This window comes from Phodopus roborovskii, unplaced genomic scaffold, assembly GCF_943737965.1.
Source record: "Phodopus roborovskii unplaced genomic scaffold, PHOROB, whole genome shotgun sequence".
Taxonomy (NCBI): Eukaryota; Metazoa; Chordata; class Mammalia; order Rodentia; family Cricetidae; genus Phodopus; species Phodopus roborovskii.
Genome location: NW_026126480.1, coordinates 37179325 through 37193269, shown reverse-complemented (window position 1 = coordinate 37193269; position 13945 = coordinate 37179325). Strand labels below are relative to the sequence as shown.

Here is a 13945-nt window from a genome sequence, read left to right as displayed (position 1 = left end):
TTTGGGAAGGTCATCATTGTCCTCAGAATGACTTCTTCCAGAGAAGTGTAATCTGTTCTTCTCTGTATTGCTGCTGTTTTCCTGTACTGTGATTCCATTAAGCACCTGCATGGTGAAAGCATTGAAGGTATCCCATGAGTTAAGTTTGGTTTGTGTTTGATTTTCCTTTTGGTGCTGGGGATTGAACCCAGAACAGGCACATACTCCACCACTGAAGCTGTAGCCTTTGCCCCAGGGAATTGTTTTAGCTCTTGTGTTTTCAGATAGAAAGATAATTGTTGTCTCTTTTCTTTCTTTTTTTTAAATGAGGACTCTTTTGTAAGAAAGGAAATATGAAGATCCTCTGTCATGTTTAGGGTGACCACAGTTTGGTTTATTGTGGTTTATTTTGGCTTTGTTGGGATTGAAGCTAGGGCCTCAAGTATGCTGGGTAAGCATTCTACCAGTGAGCAGTATCCCTAGCACTCAATTTATTTTCTTTGCATGGAGTTAGTTTCTTACAGTACTAGATACAGAACCCCAGAAATTCACATGTGCTACACAAGGGCTGTATTACTGAGTAAAATCTAGTCCTTGGCTTTTTGAGATAATGTTTCTCTTTGAAGCCTAGGGTTCTGAGCTTGTCTTCTCCTGTCTCCAATTTCTGGGACTGCAGCTGTGGACTGAAAAATATGATGTTCATATTATCCTGAAATATATATTTCTTAATATGTCTTGAACACCTTCCTATCTTAGGGAATTTATCTTACCATTCTGAGTGTCCCTGTTGTATATTGTTACACAGGATTACTATCTGGTCTCATATTTTAAGTTAGGTGACTAATCTAGAACTGTATTGTCTAATACAGCAGCCATTTACTTAAATTAGTTAAAATTACACAAAATTAAAGGTTAAGTTCCTTGTTGTTACTGTGTTTCAAATGCTTATTAGCTACATGTGGGCAGAGACTGTAAGAGGCAGCAGAGTTGTAGAATATTAAAAGACTTATTTTTAACTGTGTGTATGTGTGTGCTGGAGTGTGGGTATGTGCATGTGAGTGGAATTGCCCTTAGAAGCCAGAGGTGTTGGACCCCCTCCCCCACCACACACACAAAACAGTCTGGAGTTATAGGCTGTTGTGAACCTCCCAACATGGGTGTTGGGAACCAAACTCAGGGAGCAGTTCTCCATCTTAACTGAAGAATCACCTTCCTAGCTCCATGCCTGTGCTTTTAGGTGGGATCTTGTTGTGTAGTACAGGCTATCCTTGAACTCACTGTATAGCTCAGGCTGACTACAGACTTAATCTTGTGCCTCATCATCTAAGTGGGTGTTACTGGCATGAACCTTCACACCCAGTTTCTGTCAGTATGTTGTATCAGCTTTAGTTTTTAAATATTTATTGTGCCACCACACCCAGCTTCTGTCAGTGTGTCAGCTTTAGATTTATTAAATATCTCTTAATCCTTTCCAGAAGTCTTCATCTTCAACACTGATGCCATAGCCCAGGACCTGTGGTCATGTTTTGGTGTCTGTGACAGCCTCCTTTCTTGTTCTAGTACAGCTTCTCTGCTGCACTTTCTGTGCGGGAACCAGTGGCTTTCAGTTGCTTCTAGAGGCTCCCCCCCCCCCCCCCGAGTTTTAGTTTCTTTAGGTAGCTCTAGGCTGCCCTTGAATTCTCCATCCTTCTACATCAGCCTCTGGAGTGCAGGGATTACAAGCATACTTCATTGCATCCAACTCCTGTTGACCTTAGTGTATTATGAGCTTAGTATCTGATCTAGTCCTTTTTTCTTTCTCTGGTACCTACTATCTATCCCAGGCTGGTCTTGAGCCTTCCAAGTTCTGGGATTATAGGCGTGCACCATCACTTCTGGCATTTATCTGCATGTCTTCTGAAGTGTTTTATATCTACTTGTATGTTTCTCTGTGAGCATATAGGTGCCCTGGGATACCAGATGCTAGGAAACATTTTTTATTCTGGTTTTCTTCTTGTTTTTCATTTGTTTTCTTGATTTTTTTTTTTTTTTTTTTTGAGACAATGTTTTGTGGATCCCAGGTTGGCCTCCAGATTACTCTAACCAAAGATGTCTCTGGCTTCCAAGTACTGGGAGACATGTATCACCATGCTTGACCACTCTCCCCCCTGTGTTAATAACTATTTATTTACTTTGAGACCAGATTTTATCATTTTACCCAGGCTGGCATCCAACTCCTGGATTCGTTATCCTCCTTCAATTTCTAAGTAGCTGGAACTAAAGGCATGTGCCACCAATCCTATCCGTAGCTACTTGGGGGTAAGGGAAGACTATGTGCACACACATGCATGTGAAGATCACAGAACAACTTTTAGGAATCAGTTCTTTCTGTCCCATGTGGCTCCAGTGATTGCACTAAGATCATCAGGCTTGACAGTGCTTTGCTTGAGCATGTTTCAGTTTTGTTCCTTGGTTCAATCTATTGGACAAGGCTGGCAAGTGTGTAAAGGAGGGGAAGTTTGAGTATCTAATCACTAGTGTTTTCAGGAATTCAAGGCAGTAATAAGATCCAGAGAAAGTTGGTCTGCTTTTGTCATCACTGTGAATCCAGGCAGATCACAGTCTTATTGTTTGAACCTAGCTTGGAGTTCTATCTACCACTCTGCTCTTGGTGGGGACTAAGAAGTAATTTCTGGTAAAGCTGGAGCCCTAAGTCAGTGGGAAGGGACCTGGGTATTTTGAGGAACTGAATAGGGTTAGAACTAGGAAGTAAGAGGAAGTAAAATGGATTATTATCTAGTCTGGCACAAGTTAATTATGCAAAATTGGGATTAGAGTTAGGGTGAGGTTAGTATTAGGGTGGGTTTCAGGCAGTTCTCTCAAGGATTCTCAGCTCTGTGTATTAACTTGCTGTTTTTCTTCTCCATAGCCCACAAATTCACTTGTTCTCAGTTCCAACCTATACTTACCTTCATCCTAAATTCCAGGGGTAGAAAATCTATTTGGCCCAGCATAGATTCTATGGTCAACTCATGATTAGTTAGCTCTAATGGCTGTGAGGATTATGTAGGATAATCATGGCTGTTGAAGCATGCCTTAACAGTGGGGAGATTCTCAAAGGAGTGAATTGAGCAGTCATGGGAAAATGTATAAATAAAATGTTATAAATAAAAAATAATAAAATGTTACAAATAAAAACTACCATTTGATTAAAAGGCCAATACAGATCTGTTAAGTAAGTCAAAGTATGTTCTCCTGTTGAGTGAAACTCCTTTTATTATTTGATTTTTATTTTATTTTATTTTTTGAGACAGGGTTTCTTTGGGCAACAGCCCTGGCTGGCTGTCCTGGAACTCACTCTGTCTGGCCCTGAACTCAGAGATCCTCCTGCCTCTGCCTCCTGAGTACTGGGATTCACCCAGCCAATTTTTGGTATTTTTAAATTATGGATGTGTGTGGGGGTAGGCCCTCACACTCTTGATGGGGGAAATTTGGGCTCAGGAGTGCTACAGTACATGTGTGGAGGTCAGAGGACAACTTTTGGGAGTTGGTTCTTTTCCTTCTACTATGTAGGTTCCAATGATCAGACTCAGGTTATCAGAGTTGGCAGCAAGCAACATTAACCATGGAGCCAACTCTCTAGTCTTTTTTGTTTGTTTGGGGTAACAGACTTTCTTTTGGTTCACCAATGAGCTCCCACATCATGACAGGAGACTTATTGGTTATGGATGCTTTGGCCTTAGGTTAGGCCTTAGCTTAACTTGTTTCCTCTTATCTTCATTCTGCCTGGGGCTTTTTGCCTTTCTTCTCTTCTACATGCCTTACTTTCACTGCTTTTCATGGCTGCCTGGCTTCTGGCCCTGGATGTGTCCCTCTCTTTCTCCCTGGTTCTCTCTTCTCATTCTCTCTGCTCACCAGCACCACCTATCCCTCTCCTGCCTAACTACTGGTTGTATAGCTTTTTATTGGACCAATCAGGTACCTTAGACATGCAAGGGGAACAAAGGCATCACACATCTTTACATAATTAAGTGCAGCCTAAACAAATGTAACATATCTTTGCCTAGTTAAAATACTATTCCACAACATCCAGGTTGGATTCCCAGCACCCACATGGCAGTTCACACCTATTCCAGTTCCAAGGGATGTGATGCTTTCTTTTGGGTTCCATGACACCAGGCACATACACGGTATAGAAACATATATGTAGGCAAATTACACACAGAAGTTAATAAATAATTTTAAAGATTTTTCTGTTACAAGCACTTTCCCACCAGCCCGGTCCCACAGCAGTATCAACCCCAAGATAACAGACACTGTATTAATTATGAAACTAGCTACTAGTGTTTCTTATTGGTTAGCTCTGTCTTAAATATTAACCCATTTCTATCAATCTGTTTCCACAAGGTCTCACCTTACTGAAGAAAGGGTGCAGACATCTTCTCTCACGTCATACATCTTGACTCTTCTCTACTACATCTCTCAGAATCCTCCTTTTCTCCTAGTTCCACCTATCTTGATTTCCTTTTGGCCAACAGGGCTTTATTCATTAACCAATAAAATAAACATATATACAGAATGACAACTCCTATCATCTCATCTTTTCTGTCTGAAATAAAAAGAAGGGTTTTAACTTTAACATAGTAAAATATATAACAAAACACTTATCAAGTAAGAACTATAGTTAACAATATTTAGTTCATTAATATTATCAGGAATTAAAGAAAATCACTTATCCTATCTTTGTGAGTTTAAAGTCTTACATGTAACTTATCTTTAATCCTAACTAAGGAAAACTATAACCATAACTCTCTGTCTTCAACTCTATCAAAGACCACAGAAGGATAATATATGAACTCTAGAAATGACAGAGACATCTCGCTACCTGATCAGTCACCTGAAGTTCTTCTGTAATGTTCCATCTTCAGCCTGTAGACCATAGTGTGTCTGGCAGACTCCTCAGCAAAGCAGGAAACTTTAAACTGTCCACCTGTATTGGCAGTTTGTCAGTCACTTTTCTCTCTGTCCTTCAAAATGTCTGGCAGTCTCTTCCATGAAGCAGGAACCCTGTAGCAATGTCCATTTTGTTTCACCAGTTACTTTTCTGTGGGTCCTACATGTCCAGTTTATATACATCATAAAGTCAAACAGTCCAGACAAGAGCAATATCTTGTCCAAATGGCTTTTGGAAGCAAACTCCATAACGAGTTTCTTTGATATCCATCCTCCTTTGTGACGTAGGTGGTATTGCCAGAAGCAGTTGTGCCTCACTGTTAAGAAAAACCCTAAACCATTTTAAATGCTATCTATATTCTGTAGGTCTTTGACAGGTTTGAAGAATGTCTATCCATTTGAAATATATCTCTATATATTTATAAAAACCTAACTATAAGTTTTGACTACTATAGGTTCTATAATTTATATTTAATTATACGTTACATTTTAAAATGAGCTATACAAACACAATACCTAAACAAGAGGAGAAACATACCTATCACAAAATTGACCTTAAATTTGTTATCAATAACTGAAAATCCATTCCAGTACACAATACTCATTTCTATACCATAGTCCCTTTTTATCTTTAAAAAGAGATTGGTTGTAATCATTAACCATTTATAACCAACCCCATTTAAATGAAAACAAACATTTATAGACAATATTTGGGAATTTGGGCGTCATTCTTTCCAAACTGTTTCCTGCTATTTGGGGATGCTGTTAATACAGAAATCCTGGCTGTAGACTGCAAGGCTGCCTTGTCTTAGCTGTTTTGAATGTTGGATCACCTGGGACACTGCTTCAGGGAGTCTTGCTTGATAAAACCATATATTAGTCTGGAAGGAATCCACAGCTTTTCATTTTCTGTGGCAGAGAGCACATCTCCAAGACAGCAGATGCTGCTTGATGGCAATGTAGACCAAGGTAGTGAGCACAGCTCTCACTGCTGGCGGTAAACACACCCCTGCCATATTGGAAAGCAATGTTGTTGTTTAACAGATAAAAGACTCAAGGTCACAAAAAGATAAAAAGATTTACAGTAATGCTGTTTTTTGCTGCTTATGCAGAGTCAAGAGACCTCCCTTGAAGGTGTTGCATAAGTCTCTGCTTGTCTCTAGCAAAATGGAGCCCACCCAAGAAAAATGGTGCTACCAAGAAACCTTGCTTGTTTATGTGCTTTTGTTTTTAAAGTTGTTTTTTTTTTTTAAGTTTTTGTCAAGTTTTAAGTGGAAGTTCTTAGTACCCATGCACTTGTAGGCGCAATTTTGTTTCAAGCAGTTTCCCACCAGCCTGGTCCTAGAGCCTCATCATTGGTCCCAAAATAACACACAGAAACACTGTACTAGTTATGAAACTGTTAGCTGGTTACTATCCTTTCTTATTGGCTAGCTCTGTCTTAAATATTAACCCATTTCTATCAATCTTAGTGTTTCCACATGGTCTTATCTTACTGGAGAAAGTGTCCGGACAACTTCTCTCACATTCTACATCTTGACTCCTCTACTACATCTCCCAGAATTCTCCTTGTCTCCTAGTACCACCTATCTTGCTTTCCTATTGGCCAACAGGGCTTTATTCGTTAACCAATAAGGGAAACATTTACAGAATGACATCTCTCATCATTTTTCTTCATTCATTTCTTAATGGACTCTGTATCATTTCTGCCTTGAGTTTCTCCCCTGACTGGATGATGGACTACAATCAGTAAGATGAATTAAATCTTTTCCTCCTGGTTACTTTTGGTCATGTTGTTTTATCACAGCAATAGAAACCCTACAGATCTTTCTTTACCATCTAATTTCTTGTTTGTTATAGCCATTTGAGTGGGAGTAAAGTTATATGCTGCTGGGCTTTTTTTTTTTTTTTTCCTCCTTTAAATATAAAACACTTAACAAATTTGAGTGTCATCCTTGTACAGAAGCATGCTAATCTCTATATTGTTCCTATTTTAGTATATGTGCTGCTAAAGTAAACATGCTCTTGGGATTTTTAATTTCTCCAATAACAAATAATATCTAACAAATAGCATCTTATGTTACATTGGAATTTGGGTATACTCTTTGAAGTCATGTCTCTTGAAAATCTGGGTGTAGTGTCTCATGCATCTAATCTCTGCTCTTGGAAGGCTAAGGGAGAGAGTTTGGTTTGCTGCAGGTCTGTCTGAGGCCAGCCTGAGCTACATAACTTAGCATATTTAGACCATCTATCTTATCTGTTCAAGTCCTTCCCAGTCAGTGAGTAGGTGAGCTAATATTTCATGTATCCCAGGCTGACTGTATGCTAGGCAACTCCTCCACCACAGAGCTGGTCCCAACCTCTTCCTTCTTTCTTTTTAAAACTAGGTCTCATATATTCTAGGCCAGCCTTAGACTCACTATGTAGGCAAAGTTTTTAAAATTGTCCTGCCTGCTTCTTGTTGAATTGTGGGATTTTGTTTCCCTCTTTCTATTCCACAAGCATAGCCAGGAATTGAAGTCAGGTCTTTTTGGTTGGATTCAGAAGGTTTTCTCCTCCTTAGCAATGCAGCTATTAATCTTTAATTTTGATAAATCAAACTTAATTTCCTTTTGGTTGCTCATATTTTGGGATGTCTGTATATTTGCCCATCCCCCTTTTTAAAATAGTATGTGAGTTAGGGGTCTAAAGTCATTCCTTTTGCATATATTTATCCAGCTTTCCTAGTCCCATTTGTTGAAGAGACCATCTGTTCCTTATAGTTTTGGTGCATTTGTTGAAAAACTAGTTGATTGCAGTTGTGTGGCTTTATTTCTGAACTCCATTTTTACTCTGTGGTCTATATGATCTTTCTCCATGCCAGTACTATCTTGTTGAGGGCTAGTGTGCGTGCATGGGTGAGTGTACATGTCCAGTAGACATCAGAGGATGGCATTGGATATCCTGCTCTATCATTCTCCATTTTATTCTCTTGAGGCAGGGTCTCTGCCTAGACCCAAAGCCCACAGCTTTGGCTGGGAGTGGGGTGGGGAGGGGGCTGTCTAGCTAGTTCCTGGAATCTATCTCCACTCCCTGTTCTAGGATTATAGGCTCCCATGGCCATACCCAGCTTTTATGCATGTGCTTGTGATTTGAATTCAGGTCTTATTCTTGGTGAGCTCTGAGTCAGCAAAGGTCCCTGTCTCAAAAAGTGACACCTGCTGTCCTCTGAGTTCATACACAAATACCTAGAATCCCAACACTCAAGATGGAAGCAGGAAGAGTGCCAATTTCAAGGCTAGCCTGGGCTACATAGTGAGACTCTTTGTAAATAAATAAAAGCTTGGGTGCTGGGCAGTGGTGATGCAAGCATTTAATCTCAGCATTCAGAAGGCAGAGGCAGGCGGATCAGGCATGTCTCTGTGAGTTCAAGGCTAGCCTTGTCTACAGAGCGGGTTTCAGAACAGCAAAAGCTACACAGAGAAACCCTGTCTCAAAAAATAACCTAACAAACTAAAGTTTAGGTGAGAGAGGGTGGAGACTGAGGGTTATAATTTAGTGGAGAATATGCTACCAATGTTTGAGACCCTAGAGGTTCCAGGTGGGCATTGGTGGTGCACACCTTTAGTTCCAGCACTCGGGAGGCAGAGGCAGTCAGATAGCTGTGAGTTCGAGGCCAGCCTGATCTACAGAGCTAGTTCCAGGACAGACTCCAAAGCAATACAGAGAAACCCTGTCTCAAAAAACAACAACAACAACAATAAAATAAATAAATAAAATAAAATAAAAGAGAGACTCTGGGTTCCAGCTCCAGCATTCTGGGTGAGGGACAGCTAAGCATTGGCTATTATTGTTTATAATTTAGAACACCATTATTCTAAACAGTATTTGCTTTTTACAATTATTTAAAACTGTTTTCCATTCGTTTTAGTTTTTGTTACTTGTGTATATTTTTTAGAGCTATTTTAAGTTCACAGGAGAATTGAAAGTTAGAGATTTTCTATGTAAGACCTCTCCTCCCAGAGAAGTGTATTTGTCACAGTGAAGAAATCCTCATTGGACCAGTGAGATGGCTCCATGTGTTAACTTGATGACCTGAATTTGATTCCTAGAACCCAGTCTAAAGGTGGAAGGAGAGAATGAATTCCACAGATTCTGTGTCCAGTCTGGACTCAGATTAGATATCTAGGAACGACATGGTAACTGTAACTGCTGCCACTCCAGTTCTATGGGCTCTAATGCCCTCTTCTGACCTCTGACAGCTCCCACATGGTATATATGCATGCATAGAGGCACCACCCCCACATATGAAATAAAATGAATAGTTATTTAAAAGTATTTCTATGGCCTTGCAAACAAGGCCCTGCCCCGAAAATATATAGAGAACCTACATTCATGTTAGCATCCAAAGTCCATAGTTTCATGCATTGCTAGGGTAGAGTGATAGGAATATATTTAGTTTAGTGACAAACTGCCAGACTGTCTTCTATAGCCACTTACAGATTTTGCTTTCCAGCAACAGTGAATGAAAACTGCTGCTCTTAACAACTCCTGCTGCCAAGGCAAAGCGCTCTTTGCTGACCTGCATCCCAGACTTGTTCTTTCTACAGAACAGTTTGAACTCTTTCTCCCCATCTGCATGTAATGTATTATCACGCTGTGGTGCTCATTCTTGCTCTGTGTGTGTGTGTGTGTGTGTGTGTGTGTGTGTGTGTGTGTGTGTGTGTGTGTGCGTGCGTGCGCGCTCTCATGCATAGACACGTGTTACTTTTTTCCTGACACTTTCATGGAACAGAAAAGTAGTAAGTCTAGTTTATTCTTACTTTGTTTTGTTGAGTATACCATTAGCATTTTATTTCAACAGTTTTAGCCAACTTTTTGGCCATCTAGGTTTTCTTCTGTATGATACTTTATGAGTTCTATAATGTTACAGTTTTTTGTTTGTTTACTTCTGTGATCTATTTTAAGTTAATTTTGTGACTGAACTTGTTAATAGCCAAGGATGGCCTTGTACTTTGATCGTCCTTTCTCTTTCTGGCTAGTGCTGCAATTACAGGTGTGTAAATGTATTCGTCACCACTGCCTGGTATACTCTAATAAAAATTTAAAATAGAAAAAGCCAAAAATGGCCCAGCACTGGTGGCACACCTTTAATCCCAGCACTGGGAGGCAGAGGCAGGCCGATCTCTGCGAGTTTGAGACCAGCATGGTCTACAAGAGCTAGTTCCAGGACTGGCACCAAAGCTACATACAGAAACCCTGTCTCAAAAAAAAAAAAAAAAAAAAAAAAAAAAAGAAAGAAAGAAAAAGAAAAAAGCCAAGTATGATGATGAACAATTTTAATCCCAGCACCTGGAAAGCAGAGGCAAGAGGATTTCTGAGTTTAAGGCCAGCCTGGTCTACATAGTGAGTTATTTCCAAGCTAGCCAGGACTGTACACCGAGACCCTTTCTCTTTAAGATGAAGGAAGGAAAATGAAAAGAAAAGGAAAAAAAAAAAAAACAAAAAAAACCGGAATGGCAAAATGACTCTGGATAAAGGTGCTTGCTGCCAAGCCTGATGATCTGAGTTCAATTCCTAGGATCTTCTTAGTAGAAAATAATTGACCTTTGAAGTTGTCCTCTGAACGAATGAACACACACACACACACTGTTGTGGGTATGCACACAAATTTGGAGATCAGGAGTCAATATCGGGTGTCTCCCTCTCTTGCTATCCCCACCTTATTTTTCTGAGGTGGCATCATTCACTGAACCTGGAATTTGCTATTCTTCTACAGGCTAGCCAGCAGACCCTCAGGATCCTCCTTCTCTTATCTCCATCCCCAGTGCCCTACCTGGCTAATTGCATCAATGCTGGAGACATGAAGTCAGGTCCTTATGCTCGTGTGCACTGAACCATTTCCCTAGACTACCTTATATTCTAGGTCCACTTTATGTTTCTCAGATGCCCTTGTTAAAGTCCTTAATTATGATTGTTATTCACTTTGTTTTGGTTCTTTTGTTTGGGTACTTGAGGTGGTTAGGGCAAATATATCTGTTATGTTCTTAACAGGCAGTGTTATGTTTTTATTCTTTTGTTTTTGAGACAGGGTCTCAAAATGTAGACCAGGGTACCCTGTAACTTGTGACAATGCCTCTTGTCTCAACCTCCTGAGTGATGGGATTACAGGTGTGCACATCAAGTTGAGTTGTGATAATTGAGGTGTATTTGTGTTGCGCTCTTTCTTACTGAACAGAAATATAACATTATTCCTAGCCTTTCATTAGTCTTGTCAATTGAACTAATTCTTTTTTAAGATCTTTAAACTTTCTTATTTTGTTTTATGTGTATTGGTGTTTTGCTTTCTTGTATGTTTGTGCAACCTTTGTTTGCCTGGTGCTGGCAGAGGCTAGAAGAGGGTGCCAGATCCCCTGGAACTAGAGTTACAGAGGTTGTTGGGAACTGAACCCTCATCCTCTCCAAGAATAGTAAGTGCTCTTAACTGCTGAGCCATCTTTCCAGCCCCAAGTCTGTTTTTGATTTTTTTGAGTCAGGGTTTCTCTGTGTAGACCAGATTGGCCTAGAACTCATAGAGGTCCACCTGCCTCTGCCTTTTGGAGTACTGGGATTAAAAGGTGTATGCCACCACAGCCCAGCAGCCTCAAGTTTTAAAATAGTTTTTAAAGCTGTCTTATGATGAGAATAAAAGACACAGAGCTTTACAGTAGGTCTGTTTGCCAGCATCAAAGCTTTAGAAGGCATGCTGGTACTGCTGAGCTGAAGGGTGTGGAACATGGGCAACACCATTGAAGAGTGCTGCTTCTTACAGTAACTGGGAAGTTAGAGCTCCTGAAGCTCTGAGAGTGTCCATCAACCACGCAGGCTCACTCAGTGTGCTCTCTTCCTAGCCCCAGAATGGCCAAGAACAATCATTCTGAGTTATGAACAAGAATCAACAAACTTCAAAGAAGGGAAATCATCATATGTGATCTGTAATAAGAGGGTATTAAATCAGAAAGATAATGGAAAAACTCAGACTTGTAGAACACTTATAAACAGTCAATAGATCAGAAAAAAGTCCCTATGAAACTTAAAATTATTTTCAGCCAAACAAAAATGGAAACATAAGAACATTCTCTAAGTACAACCAGAGATAGTGCTGTGTTTGTAGTTGAAAAGAAGGCTTCAAGCATTGTTTCCTTATATAAAATCAGAAACGAAGACTAAAAAAGAAATAATGAAGGAAGAACAGAAATCAAGGATTTAAAACATAAGGAAAAAACATCAGTGAAAGTTTTCTTTTTCATGTACATGCTCACTAGTAGGTGAAGGTGATCTTAAACCTTTCTTACAACATTTTATTTTAATATTTCAGGAAATTTGTACACATTGCACATTGTGCATATGGTAATCAGAGGACAACTTTTGGGTCTAGGTTCTCTCCTTCTTTGAGGATATTGAGCTCAGGCAAGGATCACCTTTGGTAGCAAGCACGTCTGCTTGACAAGTTATTTCAGTGGCATGAACTTAACTTTCCGATCCTCCTTCCTCTATCTCCTGAGTGCTAAGAGTGCAGGCATGCACCACCACACCTGGTTTATGCAAGTGACCTCAGTTTTCATGCATGCTAGACACTACCAACTGAGCTACATCTGCGGGCCCCTCTTTGCTTTTTCTTTAAGTATGTATTTAGGGATTTGGAGAGTATTGGGGATTGAACCACCGAAATACATCCCTAATCTTTTATTTCTTTTTTATTATCAAAATTGATAGACCCATAGCTAGACTAGCCAAGAAAAAAAAAAAAAAAAAAAAAGACCACAAATTACCCATACCAGGAATAAGGAGGTAATACCACCGTAGACTGTACATATTGAAGGATAGTAACAGAGGACCTCTTGATATACATATTCAGCAGCTTCCTGTTCCTGCAGTAACATACCAAGCACAGTGGCTTGAAGCAATACAGATTCGTTAACTTTACAGCTCTAGAGGCCAGGAATGAATATCACTGGAATAAAAATCTAAGCAGGATTTGTATCCCTATCAGGAGGTTCTGAGAGAGAGAATCTAATTCCTTTTCTCTCTTAGTTTTAAAGAGCCTGGCTACCAGACTGAGAAATAACTCACTTGGTAAAATGCTCCTCTTACAAGTAAGATGACCTGAGTTCAATCCCAGAACTCACATATAAAACCTGGGTTGAGAGTAAGTACATGGCCTGAATCCCAGCACTGGGGAGGTGGACATAGGCAAATCCCTGTGCAGCCTACCTACTTGGCAAGTTCCAGGCCAGTGAGAGACCCTAGGTTGTTGTTCGTCCCTTGCACATACTTTACCCATCCCCTCATGTCCCATAAGAGTCTGCCTGTATTAAAATGGCTTTGGCCAGGCTGGGTGGTGGTGACCCATGCCTTTAATTCCAGCACTCTGAGGCAGAAACAGGCAGATCTCTGTAAGTTCTCAGAGAAACTCTGTCTCAAAAAAACAAAGCAAACAAAATGACCTGGGCCTCTTCCTTTAAAATCAACAAATTGTACCTTTTTTTTTTTTTAATCACTCTGATTTGTTTGTCACAGGTTCTTACTGTGTAGTCTGGGCTGGGTTGGGCTGGAACTAAGCCACCCCCTCTGCTGGGTACCTAGCCAGCTTGTTACACATTTTCTCCTCAATCTCTCTCCTGGATAATTTCCTTGTTTCAAGGTTGCCAATTTTGGCCTTCAGTTATGGGGAGTATAAGCTCTGCCAGGACATTTTGTATACCATAATCACAAACTATCCAATTTGCCTTTCATCTAGCCCCTCACATAGTCTCCACTGTGCTGTCTTTATGAACTGGCCTGGTCTAGTTCTCATACTAAGTGGAACCATCCTATTTGTTAAGGTTAAGTCCTATATGGTTAAGTCTCCCTTAGCAAAATGTTTTTAGGATCTCTCTCTCTCTCTCTCTCTCTCTCTCTCTCTCTCTCTCTCTCTCTCTCTCTCTCTCTCTCTCCCCTCTCTCTTAAGGAGCACAGGGTAATCCAGTGATTAAGGATATTGGTTTTATTGTTGTTGCTGTTGTTTGTGGGTTTT

The 13945-nt window shown here is 40.1% G+C and overlaps 1 protein-coding gene and 1 pseudogene across 1 annotated transcript in view; one reads left to right on the top strand and one right to left on the bottom strand.

The window, feature by feature from the left end:
• The window catches only part of Mcmbp (minichromosome maintenance complex binding protein), a 50983-nt gene that overhangs the window by 2752 nt on the left and 34286 nt on the right, over positions 1-13945 (top strand). The gene's annotated exons all lie outside the window — the stretch shown is intronic.
• Positions 6830-6928, bottom strand: LOC127229001 (uncharacterized; annotated as a pseudogene).